The following is a 15,820-nucleotide window of genomic DNA, read 5'->3' on the forward strand; positions in this document are numbered from 1 at the left end:
CAGCCGAATTGCCTGCCGGCGGTGATATTAGTCTGGCTTAATATTAGCCAGGCTAACTGAAGGCAGCAGCAGGCTGTGGAGAGGACAGAAGTTACACCCCAAGAGCGTCACATTGATGACAGTGATCTGAAAATAGATGGCTAGTGAAGGAATGGGAATAACACGTCTTTCCTTTGTGTGACTGTGGTGTTGTGTTTGTCTGTGCACAACATGCATGCGTGCATGTGTGGTGTTGTGTTTGTCTGTGCACATGCATGCGTGCGTGTGTGGTGTTGTGTTTGTCTGTGCACATGCATGCGTGCATGTGTGGTGTTGTGTTTGTCTGTGCACATGCATGCGTGCGTGTGTGGTGTTGTGTTTGTCTGTGCACATGCATGCGTGCAGCGTGCGTGCGCTACATTGATGTTGTTCTGCCAGGTTGTCCAAATGGACTGTCAGTCACCACAGCAACACACAGACAATGGTAATGGACACAGCAGGAGATCCTGGCAGACATGCTGTGTGTGTGTGTGTGTGTGTGTGTGTGTGTGTGTGTGTGTGTGTGTGTGTGTGTGTGTGTGTGTGTGTGCGTGCGTGCGTGCGTGCGTGCGTGTGATGAAATCCACTTTAGACCGGGAACCCAGATACGTAATATAGCTTTCAATCCGGGAACCCCTTTTGGGGTTGTTGTTGCTGTGTATTGTACAGTATAGCAACATATTTGTTTTTGTCATTTTTGAATAAATATTAGAAGTTTCTCCAGAAAACTTAGGTCAGGATTTAGAAGGCATTTTTAGAATCAGCCTTAGGTCTAAATGGGCTAAACATAATGTACAGTATGTATTGATTCTCTCTCCCTCCACCTGTGTCTCTCTCTCTCCTGCAGCCGAGAGCACCTTCAAGACGGCGAGCAGCGCCTCGCTGACAGAGTTTGAGTTGACACGCGAGTGCTTTATGATGGAACTGTTATAGGCCAAGCCAAACGAAGGACCACGAGGTTGAAGAATGTTAATGATTCCATGTTTAATATGCACACAGTGATAATTGCTCTACTTGGCAGGGTCGCTCATTGTCTGTTTACTGAGTGTTAAACAGACATAATGTGGCTTGCCATTTGAGTGTGTGTGCATTTGTCACTTGGGCAAGATGGCCGACCGCAACTAAAGGCATGAACGCTTTTAACATCTAAATGCACGCATGCATGCACGCACACACGCACGCTAACCTAAGCTATATATGTTTAGCCTTCCATGTTCAAACAATTTAATATGGCTGCAATGTGTTTATATGCATTCATTATTCAGATGTCGTAATTGTCAAGGAGGACAGTGGGACTTCTTATGACGTATGATTTGATGTCATACGGTATGACATCAAATGTGCCTGGGTGACTGAACTTCTCACCTGTAAGGGAGATGCCAGCCACCCGTCTGAGAAAACTCATTTTGGCCGCTTGTATACGCAACCTTATTATTTTGGTCACGATCCACACTTAATCACCATAGGTGAGAGTAGGAATGAAGATTGCTCGGTAGACAGCTTTGACTTCTGGCTCAACTCCCTTTTCGTCACAGCAGTTCGGTACAGCGACTGAAATACCACCCCTGCCACTCCGATTCTCCTGCTGATCTCCTTCTCCGTCCTCCCCTCACTCGTGAACAAGACCCAGAGGTACTTCTCACCTGGGGTAATGTCCCTACTTGGATTGCACAATCCATCGGTTTCCTGCCGAGAACCATGGTCTCAGATTTGGAGATGCTGATCCTCATCCCAGCCATATAAGTATGACAGATTTTGCATGATTATCTCTGGACACATCGACAACGACACACACCCGCCTAGATCTTCATGAATTGTTTAACCCTGTTGTGTTTCCCTGTGAGTTAGCTGTGTGTGATTGTGTGTGTGTGTGTGTGTGTGTGTGTGTGTGTGTGTGTGTGTGTGTGTGTGTGTGTGTGTGTGTGTGTGTGTGTGTGTGTGTGTGTGTGTGTTTGTGTGTGTGTGTGTGTGTGTGTGTGTGTGTGTGTGTGTGTGTGTGCTATAACATAATTGGGGAGAGTCTTCGTCAAAACATTGAAGGTCCAGCAGTATCAACTTCCTTTTTTAAGTGCGCTATTGTGAGGCAGATAAAAGAAAAAGAGTTGGTTCAAAACCGAACCTTTACAGATTATTGCTCCGATTACATCAGTCACCTTGGGACAGAGAGATCTCTCTGCAGCAGCCTTGTACTCTATTCTGTTTACTCCTCCCCTTGCATTTGATCATTCAGTCTATCTCTTTTATCTCTGTCTGTTCTGTTCGTCCGTCGATCCGGCCGTCAGTTATGCCCTATCTGACATGCTTCCTATCCCCCCCCCCCCTCTCTCTCTCTCTCTCTCTCTCTCTCTCTCGTCACGATATTTATATAGACATATACAGTAGTAGTTAAATGTACTCATTCACCTAAAAAATGGAAAGTATACTTGTACATGTATACATAATGATCATAAAGAATATTGACAATATGGAAGTCATCGTTGGTGTAAACAAAGTTGAGTGGTTGACATAGTCAAACAAAGTACTAGAGTACAGAAACGTGTATTTTCACCACACACTTGCAGGTGACTTTATTATGTAAAGCCTATTATGTATATTATAAATGTATATTATTATTATTGTGGCTTAATCAGGAGTTGTAGTATAGCCATGGGGTAATCTAGGCGGTGGACATGCTCTTGTCTTCATGTCTTTATGTATGTAATATTGTTTTCTTTGTGCTATAGGTCAAATGTGTGTATACAGTGTATGTGTATGTGTGTTCTGCATACTTGGCCGCTGCGTCGCAAGACAAATTTCAGTGTGAACTGACAATAAAGTATTATATGATATCATATCGATATCATATTAATATTATATATGCAGCAGTCATTCAAATGTGGAAATTGCTTGTTAGAATGTGAAAGTGCAAACTGGTAAGAGGCTGAGCAATTGGCAAATGTTGACATTGCTTTCTTCATATTCAGAAGATGACCTTTGTTTTATCATTGTAGGACTCACAATGCCCTTTTATTGTGTTTAGTCCACCAGTGTTAACAATAGCTTATTGTGCACAATGCTTCATTTCCATTTCCTTGGCCTATGCAATGTGCAAATGAAATTGGCTGGGAAATGGCATGGTTTACCTAGGGCTGCTTAAAATGCCACGCTCAGGTAATTAGACAGCACTACCAGGAATTGCATTTCAGCTTTATCACAGTTGTTGTTCATTATTTGAGCACTTGAGATGGTTCATTTAATGATTGATTACAAACACATTCTCCTACTGTTATTGCCATTTCATATCAGAGTTGTGATGTGTACTTTACTTGCTGCAGGAAAATCCATCTGATGATTGATTGTGTCTCTTTTATACGAGCAGAACAATTATCTCCAGATCTCTGCTGAGGGCAATGCTAACAACAATTCCTTTTCATAAGCTTGCCTTCCAGTAGGAGAATAAAGATCAACTCACTTTTTTTTAATGATTATATTGTATATTTGCGGCCCTCACACCTCACACTGCCGATCCGACCATTTGATTACACAGTATGTGCATCTCCATATATAAATAAATAATCTGTCTGTATGCCATCTGTCTGTCTGCATGACAGTGTAATCAAAATAATAATGGTCAGATCGCATACAGACAGATTATTTATTTACTTATTTATTCGTCACCATATTATCCTACTAGCCTTCATGTATAGGCATTTCAGATGGCTCCCAAATAAGTCAAAATCCTACCGAACGCGTCACTATGCCCTCCCCCTATACAAAAGGCATATTATATTCCTTAATCAAATATTAATTTGACCATTTGAGATCAGGGCCAGGGAATGGCATCTTTGTAGGAGGAATCAAATTAAATGAAAAGCATTGTCTTGTCACATCACATGCAAAAGCAGAGACGTTTCTATGCCCACCAAGGTGGGGGGCAAAAACCGGCCCACATGGGTTCCTCGGCCACGCGCGCTCGCAAACAGCATTAGATTCACAGAAAACCGCCCGCTGATTAATCAGGCGGCAAAATCACATTTGTGTGAGGGGCCCCTTTTAATGTTTGTTTAGACTTGGATGCCACATGCGTTATTGTGAAAGCCAAACAAACCCATACTGTATACTTGGCTGTCATATTATGTAATTCCAAAAGACAGACCAGACCTTCAAACGTGTCTGACTGGAAAATGTACTTCTATGAGTTTAGATGTGTGTGGCCACTTGGAAACAAACACACACAACTTATTCTTATAAGCCCTGCTTCTGCCGTTAACCAATCAATCCTACTTAATGGCACTTTGACCAGACTATTAACCAATGTAGGCTACAGTTTGTGGAAGCTTAATTTCCTGTTGCTGATGTGTCACGGTATATTCTGCCATCTTGTGGTAGGGTTTACTACAACTATAATCATAAGAGTGTCAGTGTGACAGCGCAAAGGCAGGAGCTTTTAGGACCCAATTGCAGACAGATAGGCACAGGCAGATGAGCTTCAATGCAAGGGTTTTATTCCGAAAACACCAACAAGGAACTTGAAGTACATATATCAGGAATACACTAGGAGTTAAATCATGGATACACGAGGAGCTGAACACACTAGCAAGGGAACAGAACAAACAGGGGAGTATAAAAAGACAAAATCAAGACAGGGATTGGCTGGGGGACTAAGAGGACACAGGTGGAAAACAAAGACTAATCACAATACAGGTTAGACAAGGCAGGTACAGAACTACAGGAGCAGACCGGAAGGCACAACACAATACTACAAAATAAAAGGTACACAAGTAAAAGGTGAAACTCAAACTGGAACTAAGACACAGGGAAAACACAATACTACAAAAGACAACACAACAGAAGGGTAAAACAATAACAAAAACCAAGAACAGGGTACACAAGAAAACATAACATGTCACGGACCATGACAAAGAGTGAGTAAAACCTTGAGGGATCCACACCTTTATGCCTATATCCCACTTACTTTAAATGAGGCCCTTTCTGGTGCAATTTAGTCATTAGCTGATAAAAAATCACACTTGTGTGAAGTGAGGGGCACTCTTATCATCATACATCACATGTAAGGGTTGCAGCGGGGAAAGTGTCTTGAGTGGACAAGGTTTGATGAGGGCCCAGGTAGGACCAGGCCTTAATTTTCGGGCCTCTTGAATGGACATGTATCAGTCAAAAGGGAGACATCGAAGACGAAGGACGGGTGGGGAAGATCAACATATGGAATGTCAGAACTGGTCAGCTCCATATATGGAGATCTAAGGGTTTTGAGGTCAGATGTAGAGTTGCTGGCCGGCTCCATATATGCAGAATTGCAGATCTAGGTGATGATCCAGTCTTCTCCATATATGGCTATCCAGGCTACCTCACTGGACCATGAGGTCAGTGTCGTGATCTTCATATATGGAGACAGCCATATATGTAATAATTAGAGCTGGGACTCGATTAAAAAAATTAATCTAATTAATCAGAGGCTTTGCGATTAATTAATCTAGATTAATCACATTTTAATCGCATATCAATATTCAACCCGAGAACAGCGAGAAACCTTTTTTTTTTATGTTTTTTGGTATCCCAGTGAATCAATGAATAGTGACTACAGGATACCACTCATTTTCAACATTTTACTGTCATTAATATATACCTGTAATAATAAAAAGTCACCCCATTCTGTGTTGCCTAGAACTGGAGGTCTGAAAGAAAATTAGTAACAGTAACAAGTACATCTCAGTGACATCACAAAGCTGTACTTACTTCATATTGTTACTGTTTTTTGTCAGACCTCCAGTTCTAGGCAACACAAAATGGGGTGACTTTTTATTATTTCCAGTTTTCAGTGAGAAACGTTCTGCGGTGAAAAAAAAAGGTGCGATTAATTTATCTGTAGTTAATCGCGATTAATTTTTCTGTAGTTAATTAATCTAAATTAATCGCAATTAGTCCCGGCCCTAGTAATAATAATAATAATAATAATAATAAAAACTTCACACTCGACACTGCACTGCAACGGCAGCAATCCACACGTCAGTCGTCACATGTGTCTGCAATTGGCTGATTGGTTGGTTGAGTGGATAATGTGCTCACACTCTAGTACTGATATCTGGACTAGCCGCCAAATACAATGATAATGGTACTGCACCAAGTACACACACGCATATGTGCACGCACGCACGCACGCACGCACGCACGCACGCACGCACGCACGCACGCACACACACACACACACACACACACACACACACACACACACACACACACACACACACACACACAATGAATGAGAGAGTATATTTTCATGCATATTCTATCTCTGTGGAGATGCTTGTCGTGTCTATGTGTCTATAGGTGAAAACCATAGAGCAGAGAATGGAATCACAATCCTGGAACCTGGGACACTGCACAATGCAAATTCCTCTTTTTATTCTGCTTTTGACATATGCACCAACGTATACACTCAAACACACACATTCTCTCTCTCTCTCTCTCTCTCTCTCATACAGTGGGAGTACATTAACCCCAGAACATACTAAACCCAATTTTTGTCACACCGTCACTAAACCCGGGTATATTTTACCAGATGTAATGTATTCCATCAAAAATATTTCTCATCAAAATATATTAAAGTACAGCAATACATGGTAATTTGAGGTACTGTTCTTTAATATTTTCACAAAAAAGAAAGGGAAGAAAAAAGAAAAAAGAAAAACAGACAGATTTAAAATACCCACATTTTTCACAGATCGCCCGACCCAAGTCTATCGTTATTCTGCCGGGGAAGGATGAATCTGTCGTTGCCTTTCTTGCTCATTCTCCCCACTATCTCCTTATGGGTAGCCTGGCATTAGCTAGACTGATAAGGTGGATTCACTCACATGTTGCTCCACGGTATCAGTCTGGACTTCGGTCTATAAGCAGAGAGTATGATGAATCAGAAAATGATCGCGGCCAATCAGTGACTGCATTACAACATTGAAAAGCTTATTTCTCTCTGCCTATAAATCCAGTCTGATACCGTGGAGCAACATGTGAGGGAATCCATGTTATCATGGGAGGGCTTGTCAGTGGTGGAAAGTAACTAAGTACATTTACAAGTGCAGATTAACCCATTCAGGACGGGAACCCCTTTTGGTGTTTTAAGCATTACGTTATACTTTAGCTATATTGAAAAATAGCAGATCTAAAAGCTCATAGTGCGCTATCATCTTCTAAATCTGCTATTTTTGAAACATCGTGAAAATGTGGCTCAAATATTTGAATATATACTCTTTCAGAGCGAACATGTTTAATTCACAAAATATACCAAAGTACCAAAGTACCAAAAGTAAGAAAGTACTCATTATGCGGAAAGTCCTGTTTCAGAAGTTTTCAAATGGATGAAATGTATTAAAAATATTTGAAAATAGCAGATATATAAGCTCACGATGCGACACATTGTGAGCTTGATCGGTTATTTTTAAATGGCCGAAATGTATTTTAGGGTGTTATAAGGAAGTGGAGTAAAAGTGCAACACTGGAAATAGAAGTAAACGTATTGAACATTGGAAATACTCCAGCAAGTCATGACTCCGTATAGGTCGTTCTGTTTGTACTAGCGCCTAATGAAAGGCCTAAAATGTCCGTGCTGCTCCAGTGTCCTCTCCTCCTTCTACTTAAAGGACACCACTTTTCAACTTCTCTTCCTATAATTGGTCCTAACTAATGTTCATGATAAAATACCAGCATTTTTTCCTAGGAAGGCTGTGGGCAGTTCAGAAACCTGTCCACCAGTGACATCATCGATGGTGAATCCTAGCCCTGAAACATGACTGCCATGATGATTATCATGACAGTCATGACGTAACTGCACCCTGTTTTTTGCGCTCGCTACATTTACAACTTTTACGTATATATAAACATTCGGAATCCAAATATAAAGTACTCACAATTTGTCCCACGGGTGTTAGTTAGTTGCTGCTCCAGCGATTAGAATTGCTGCATCCCGCGTTGTTTAATAAAAAGCATTTTTATCCGAGCGCCCCGGCTACTTTTTTCAAACGGGGTTCGTTTGGGAAATCCACAGTTGCACACCGGGAGCGCACTCGCCTATTAGTCTGTATTGGCAGGGCGGTCAGCGTACCTATATCGAACACACCGAGTGCCACCCTCCTCCCGACCGATAGGGGCGCGTAGTTGAAAGCCAATGGCAAAATAACAGCTCGGATAAAAATGCTTTTTATTAAACAACGCAGCAATTCTAATCGCTGGAGCAGCAACTAACTAACACCCGTGGGACAAATTGTGAGTACTTTAGAATTCCGAATGTTTATATATACGTAAAAGTTGTAAATGTAGCGAGCGCAAAAAACAGGGTGCAGTTAAGCCTTGACTCTCGTATGAATACGAGAGTCAAGAACCAGGGCTAGGTGAATCCAAGCTAATGGAAACGGCAGGCTTTCTTTTCCTGAAAAGTTGCAATGCAAAAGTTGAAGCCATCGTTCTCACGATAATAAAAATCTAAATATATTTAAAAGAAAATCTGCCTAATGATGATGTCACTGGTGGACGGGTGTCCGAACTGCAAAAACCCTCCTATATATGAGACACAGACTGAGTAGGGAATAAATTGTGGTGTTTTATCATGAACATTAGTGAGGAGGACCAATTATATGAAGAGATGTTGAAAAGTGGTGAAGTGGTCCTTTAAGTACATTACTTGAGTAAATGTTATTAGTTACTTTACACCACTGAATGTGAGCTACTGGTGGAGCATGGACTACTGCTGGGTGTGGTAGGAATGCTGCATAAAAGCTTCAGATCCAACTGCACACCACAACGACACCACTGCAGTATACATTATACAGCACTTCTGCAAAACACTGTTGCAACGATGGAGACAACAGATTCAAGTGCAATGAGGATGATCTATGGTACATTCTCTCAGGCTCCCACAGTTACACTTGGCACACCGTCTCTCTGTGTGTGTGTGTGTGTGTGTGTGTGTGTGTGTGTGTGTGTGTGTGTGTGTGTGTGTGTGTGTGTGTGTGTGTGCATGCGTGCGCGTGTTTGTGTGTGCGTGTGACAGCCACTTTCCCATGGTGAGGATTCTCCCTCCACTCCAGAGCTATGACAGGTCAGTTAATATTGACATTATCTCCCTGCCCCACAATGACAGCTAGAACTGCAGGAAGCCTCTCATTAGCTGTGTGTGTGTGTGTGTGTGTCTGTGTGTGTGTGTGTGTGTGTGTGTGTGTGTGTGTGTGTGTGTGTGTGTGTGTGTGTGTGTGTGTGTGTGTGTGTGTGTGTGTGTGTGTGTGTGTGTGTGCGTGCGTGCGTGGATTCATTAGCCTAGGTGCTATAGAAACAGGACGTTTCCAATGTGCCACTGAGAGGATAACACAGATTGGACCAATCGTTCAAGCCCTATCAGAGGTCAGCTTGTTTCCTCACCGCATGGATATTAGAGAGAGAGGGGGGGTGGTAATGAGCCGGACAGACAGAGTTTTGGAAAGAAAGAGGTATACATGATGAGGATATATACTGTAGATGCACACATACTGTATAACAGTATGTCAGGCCAAAAACCCATCTATAGCTGTAGGCTCCCCGTGGGAGGAGGTCAAAAGGATGTAAGTGTAGCAGGTTGGCTCAGCTGCCTCAGCCTGAAAGTCTAATATCTCCCCTGGTCCATATATAATAGAGATATATCCCTTTGGTCTAGTTATATATACGAGTTTGAATCCCAGGCGTTACACGTGCGTGTCTGTCAACCATATGAGATGCTGTTTCCGCAGGATGCTGCAGTAATAGGAAGTAGTGGATGGATGGAGGGTAGGGAAGGCAGACGTAATTGTGTTGGATACACAGGTAATTGGAGGCTAAATTGGCTTTGGAATTAGAACCTGCGAGTGGCCAGACAGACCGTTCATTGGAACCAGATAGCCTTCTACCCGGTGTCTGAGTCTAACAGAGAGACGGGATGAGAGTTGTTTCGAATACAATGACAAAACAATACAATGATAAAATTGTTGGTTACATTGGATTGAATTAGTTGCCTTCGAATTAAGTGTTTTGTTCCTTTTTTTCATAGAAAAAGCATTATATAAAATGGTGGTATCACTAAATGAGTGAATGTGTGATTGCAAGGGCAACCATAGGTAGCTCTTCTGCCGATATCCATACTGTATACTATAATTTGGAATGTATTTGGCCCTCAAAAGTGGTGGTTTAGGTTCTGGTATGGAACTGATATTGTCATTCCTCATTTGTATGCAAGAGCTGGCTATAACTTCTGGGAACTCAGATTACTCTGTCATTGGCATTTGTCAGTGACAGAGGTAAAACTAAATAATAATAATCTATCTATATCTCTATCACCATATATCAAACTCACCTCAAAACCCACCTGTTTAGGCAGGCCTATGACTCTATGTGACCTCTGTGTCTTCTGCTGCAAGCTGTGCCCTAGTTTTGTTCTGCTTTTAACTGTGTTCTTGTACTGTGTTTTTAACCTGTACGGCGACCTTGAGTGCCCTGAAAGGCGCCTTATAAATAAAATGTATTATTATTATTATTATAAATGCACCTTATATTTTTCAACACTTGCCCAGGATATTTTTTATTTTATTTTCTCTGAATGTGCTGCCTCCGCACAGATTGTTCAGAACTCCGATGTTCTGGACTTATTTCTGAATTCATCATGCATCTCGGTTACATTATTTAGAGATCAGACTTACTAGTGCAATATAGTAATGGAAGATTTCGCTTCACGTTTTTGGGGGGAAAGGGAAGGTGGGTGTTTTAAGAATAAAATCTCCCTCATCTGCTTGGCACCTATACCGCCTTCATTCTGAAAGATGTGGCGGCACTAGATTACAATAGTTAAACAAGGCAATACTGCCTCATGACAGTTGGTATTGTGATTATTATTGTCAGGGGGAGAGGGGTGGAGCTGCTTTAGAATACTTTTCATTGGTTCAATATTGTTTTAACCTACACACAGAAGTAAAGGGTGTTCAATAGCATTGATTTATGAAAGAAAAAAATCCAAAACCTGAAAGATTTAGTTGGCTGGTTTCACGCACAATTTGTAGTGCATTCCGTAAAGGCTGGAGGGCAAAATATGAAATAAACTTACTGCAAACATTTTCCTTCATGTATTTCCGCTCTACTACAAGTATTCAATTCGGAACAGTACTGTGTAGTTTCCCTTGCAGCTAAATGTGTTAATATGCTGCTTTACTTCTCATTAGCACATGCATTACAGGACAGGGAGTGGATGATGGTGGAATATAAGAATGGAGGATGTGACCACAGGGATCAAGGCATGAGGACATGGTGATATAGTCCATTTAAAAACACCTCCCTCCAGCTGAAGTGGACCATTAGACTGAAACTGTGCCAAAATATAAGACACAGGGGAAATAAGCAATGAGAAACGTTTTAATGACAAAATGACAGTCAAGATACTAGGGCTTGGTAAAATTGTTCTCTACAAAACGGAGAAAAAGTCGGTATCACTTCACAAAAGAAACTAAAACAAGGCTTGACAAAGAAAAAACCCGAGACCTTGGCATAACCACAACCAGGCGGTTCTCAAGTTAGGAGGATGATAGTATCATAGCAACCAGCAGAGGTCCAGATCAGAAGCAGAGATGCCAGTCTCTTGGGTGTACCTGAGGGTTGGGAGTGAGGAAACATCATCCCAATAGAGAGCTAGGCAGGCAAACTATAGAGCGTCGCAGTCCCGCCCCCTTTCTTGACGACGCCAGGCCCAGGAAATGATTCCTAATGCATTTTTCCCATAGACATTAAAAAAATTATTTATCTAATGACGGTTACGCCGCGGACAAGGCCAACTCGAGTCGTGACAAATCATGACAACAAACACAATATTTTGGACCAAAGTAATTTCTTTTTTTTTTTTTTTTTTTTGCGGCTTACGCCTTTTATTGATTTTTGAAGGGACAGACAGTAGGCTGACAGGAAACGGGAGAGAGATGGGGGGATGACATGCAGTAAAGGCCGTGTCGGGCTCGGGAGTCGAACCCGCGGCACACTGCGACTGGATTACCAGTCAGGTGCCCAGACCGTTACGCCACGGCCTGGGCCGACCAAAGTAATTTCAAAGAAGATTATTGTGATTATTTGTTTGGTCCAAAATATTGTGTTTGTTGTCATGAGTTGTCACGACTCGAGTTGGCTTTATCCGCGGCGTAAACGTCTTTAAATAAATACTTTTTGAAAGGTCTATAAGGAAAATGAACGGAGAATCATTTCCTGGGCCCTGTAGGGGGCGGGACTGCGACACTCTATAGGCAGATGGGGATGGATGGGACTGACAGTCTGACTGACAGTATCAGATCTTTGACATCCCCACAGTCTGCTGACAATGATGATCATTATAGGGAAAGTATCTGTGTCATTTTAGATTATAGCATTGGATATTAACAAAATAGCAGCTATAGAATCTCACGGCACGTCACTTCATGCCGTGTCAATTCGTGCCACGCTATACGAGCGTGTGTATATATAGACTCTTGAGCATATCTGTGGTCATGAATGGAATGTGTGATTACATTGGCAGGTAGTGGTACTATACAGTTTCAACTGTCAATCCCATAGCTCAGTGGTCAATGCATAGTCTAAACGGAAGAACAAACAAGATGAAGCTTAGACACAGCTAAATGAACCCTTTGTAAATGTTATGCTACTGCCATACCACTTGAGTTGCAGTTGATTCTGCATTCCCTTGCTCCAATCCAGACGTTTAAATCATAGGTTTAAATCCCATAGCCAAAGGGGACGGCACAGTCGACTGAAACCGGAGCTGCGCGTGTTGCACTGCTGATTCCGTCAGTGAGCGACCCGCCCCAATTGTTGTGATTGGCAGAGAAGCACACAGTGCCTGTTTCACACTGAAAACTGTTCCTTATATTTCCACCACTATTCAGAATGTAACATACTGTAGAGCACCTTTTATGGAAACAAGCTTCTGGTTTTTTATGTTATCCTATTATTTCCCCCATGCCCACCTTTGGTGACCACTGTTGGAGGGTTGCATGTGATGCTGTTGCCTCGTCCCTGTAGACATGAATTGCCTCAAAGAGTTTGTGATGTTGATGTATAAGTCATTTGTTTTTTCTCTTCTGTACAGTTTAGGAGGTGCCATTTACCGTGTGTGTGTGTGTGTGTGTGTGTGTGTGTGTGTGTGTGTGTGTGTTGCGCTGCAAAGTATACACTGTAGATGCTGTGCTGTCGGTGTATGAAGACCCTGGCAACATATCTATCAATACACTGAAGGAGGCACTACCATAGTATAAGGCTTAATGCATGGGTCTCCCACTACAGTAAATATTACAGTATAAATATTTTTGGAAGGAAACGGAAAGGTGAATTTGAAGGTTTTTCATTCCGATCTGCAGCTCTCATGGAAGAACATTACATGGAATGTATAGGTTATAAGTCATATGATGATATTACCAGCCTCCCTGGAAACTCCAGGAGGCCAATTAAATGAGGTGCTCTAGTATTCTACTTTAGACAGAACAAGACAGGTAGAAAATATACTTTATGGTCTGAGTTGAAGGGGTCAGAGGAGGGTTTGTAGGGAACATGGAGGCAGTGAAGAGAGACAATTTGGCCATACGGTTAAGGAGAGACATGTCCCTGTGGATTTATAGAGGCAATAAAGGATATAAGGTCACTGTGTAGGTTTTAATATTAATGTGCCATTTAATGACCCACGCCATGAATGAAACTTGCTACAGTGTAGCCATATACCATGAGCCATACCATGACCCATGAGTCATGACATAGAAACCAGGCAGGCACATACTTTGGATGAGGCAAAACAGTCTACATGCACTTGTGTATTCACAGCCTGCATGTGCTTTGATTAATTTAAGGTACTCTGTTTGCATGTGATGCTGTTGCCTTGTCCCTGTAGACATGAATTGCCTCAAAGAGTTTGTGATGTTGATGTATAAGTCATTTGTTTTTTCTCTTCTGTACAGTTTTGGAGGTGCCATTTACCGTGTGTGTGCGTGCATGCGTGTATGTGCCCATGGAGCTGATGGTGCATTGGTGTGTGACAATATATATATACGTGTTATTGTTTCTTTGTTTCTCGAAAAGCTAATACATTTTAAAGAAGAGAAAAAAATAGAATCAAGAAAAAACTTCCATTTATTAATAGCAATGTTAACGGTCACAGATGTGTTGATTTGTGTTGACAGATGTGCCCACTCTTACTATATCCTTCAAATACTGTCCTTTCCACTGATTGTGATTGCCAGGTGAGGTTAGTTACTGTTAATTATTTAATCACACCACTAATGCACCTGGCAGTATAGTGATTACTTTGTGCGCTAATTGAAGATAGTTTAGCCCACATCATGTGAATGACATTCCGTCACTTACAGATAATGTGGTCCGTGTGAATCTCTTTGAAAAGGACACAATTAAGTAACTATACGTTTTTTTAAGAACTTTCAAAGGGAATTTGATATGTGACAAGAAACTGACCGGCAGACGCAGCAATTAGTTAACTTATTGGGTGACTGTAGCAACAAATACGCATTCTGCCAGAACTGTCAAAGGGATTTGATTATAGAAGAACTAAGTGCCAGTCACAGTAATTATTGGGTGAGATGCTGCTGCTGAAAATAAATAGCACGGTTCAATGGAATAGTACTATACAATGGATGCCATTCTAGGGGGTATCCAGAAGATTGGGCAACTAAGATGTTGCAAAAATATAATAAATGAAAATGTTTTCAGCTGTCTGAAAGTTGTAGCACACATTCTTACCAACTCACATACCCGGTCCTGCTACCCACTCTGTTTTGGTGAGCAGACTTCACAGGTGCCCACTCTGTTTTGGTGAGCAGACTTCACAGGTGCCCACTCTGTTTTGGTGAGCAGACTTCACAGGTGCACACTCTGTTTTGGTGAGCAGACTTCACGGGTGCCCACTCTGTTTTGGTGGCCAGAATGCCCACATGCCCACTCTGTTTTGGTTCCCAGATTGACCCACTCTATTCCCACCGCCCTGGGGGAACTCCACATGTTGCACGCACAAGGTAGGGGGGGGGGGGGGGCACGCGTTAGTCCGACATCCCTCACACGTTTACACTCACACGTGGCTTCCGCGTGCTGTTAGGGTTAGTGTTTAGGGACAGGGTTGGGACAGAATATTGGGTAGTCCGATGTATGGGTTTATTGGGACTAAAAGCATTGACAGGGCTTCGTATACGTGCATGCAGTGTGTGTGTGTGTGTGTGTGGGGGGGGGGGGGTGGATATCACTCGGCCATTCCATCAACAGCCGGCGTTGTCCCGTATTTGGGGATTACGGTGGCCCGGGGCTTTTAAATTTGTGTAATCAGTGTTTAATTGGTATTAATCAGAGGAGAATGTCATCTCTGAGCTCCTTTAAACACATTCATTAGTCCATTCCAATCAGTCAGTCGCGGGTGGGGAGGAAGGACCAGACCACATGCTGGGCTGCCTATCGCAGGTTGCCATAGGCAACGGTCTGACATTATGACTGTGTGTGTGTGTGTGTGCGTGCGTGCCACTTTTCAACAAAGGCTATTTCAGTATTCCCACAAGACCTATTCACTTCAAACGTTCATTTTCATTCATTTTCAAACACTATAAAGCCACCAACTTGATTTGAGTATGTATGCTGTGCACTTGTGAGTATCCATGAAGTTATCTGTCCTATCTGATTTCAACTCTTGTGTGTGTGTGTGTGTGTGTGTGTGTGTGTGTGTGTGTGTGTGTGTGTGTGTGTGTGTGTGTGTGTGTGTGCGTGTGCGTGCGTGCGTGCGTGCATGTGT

The sequence above is a fragment of the Protomyctophum parallelum genome, assembly GCF_964188405.1.
Source record: "Protomyctophum parallelum genome assembly, chromosome: 5".
Classification (NCBI taxonomy): domain Eukaryota; kingdom Metazoa; phylum Chordata; class Actinopteri; order Myctophiformes; family Myctophidae; genus Protomyctophum; species Protomyctophum parallelum.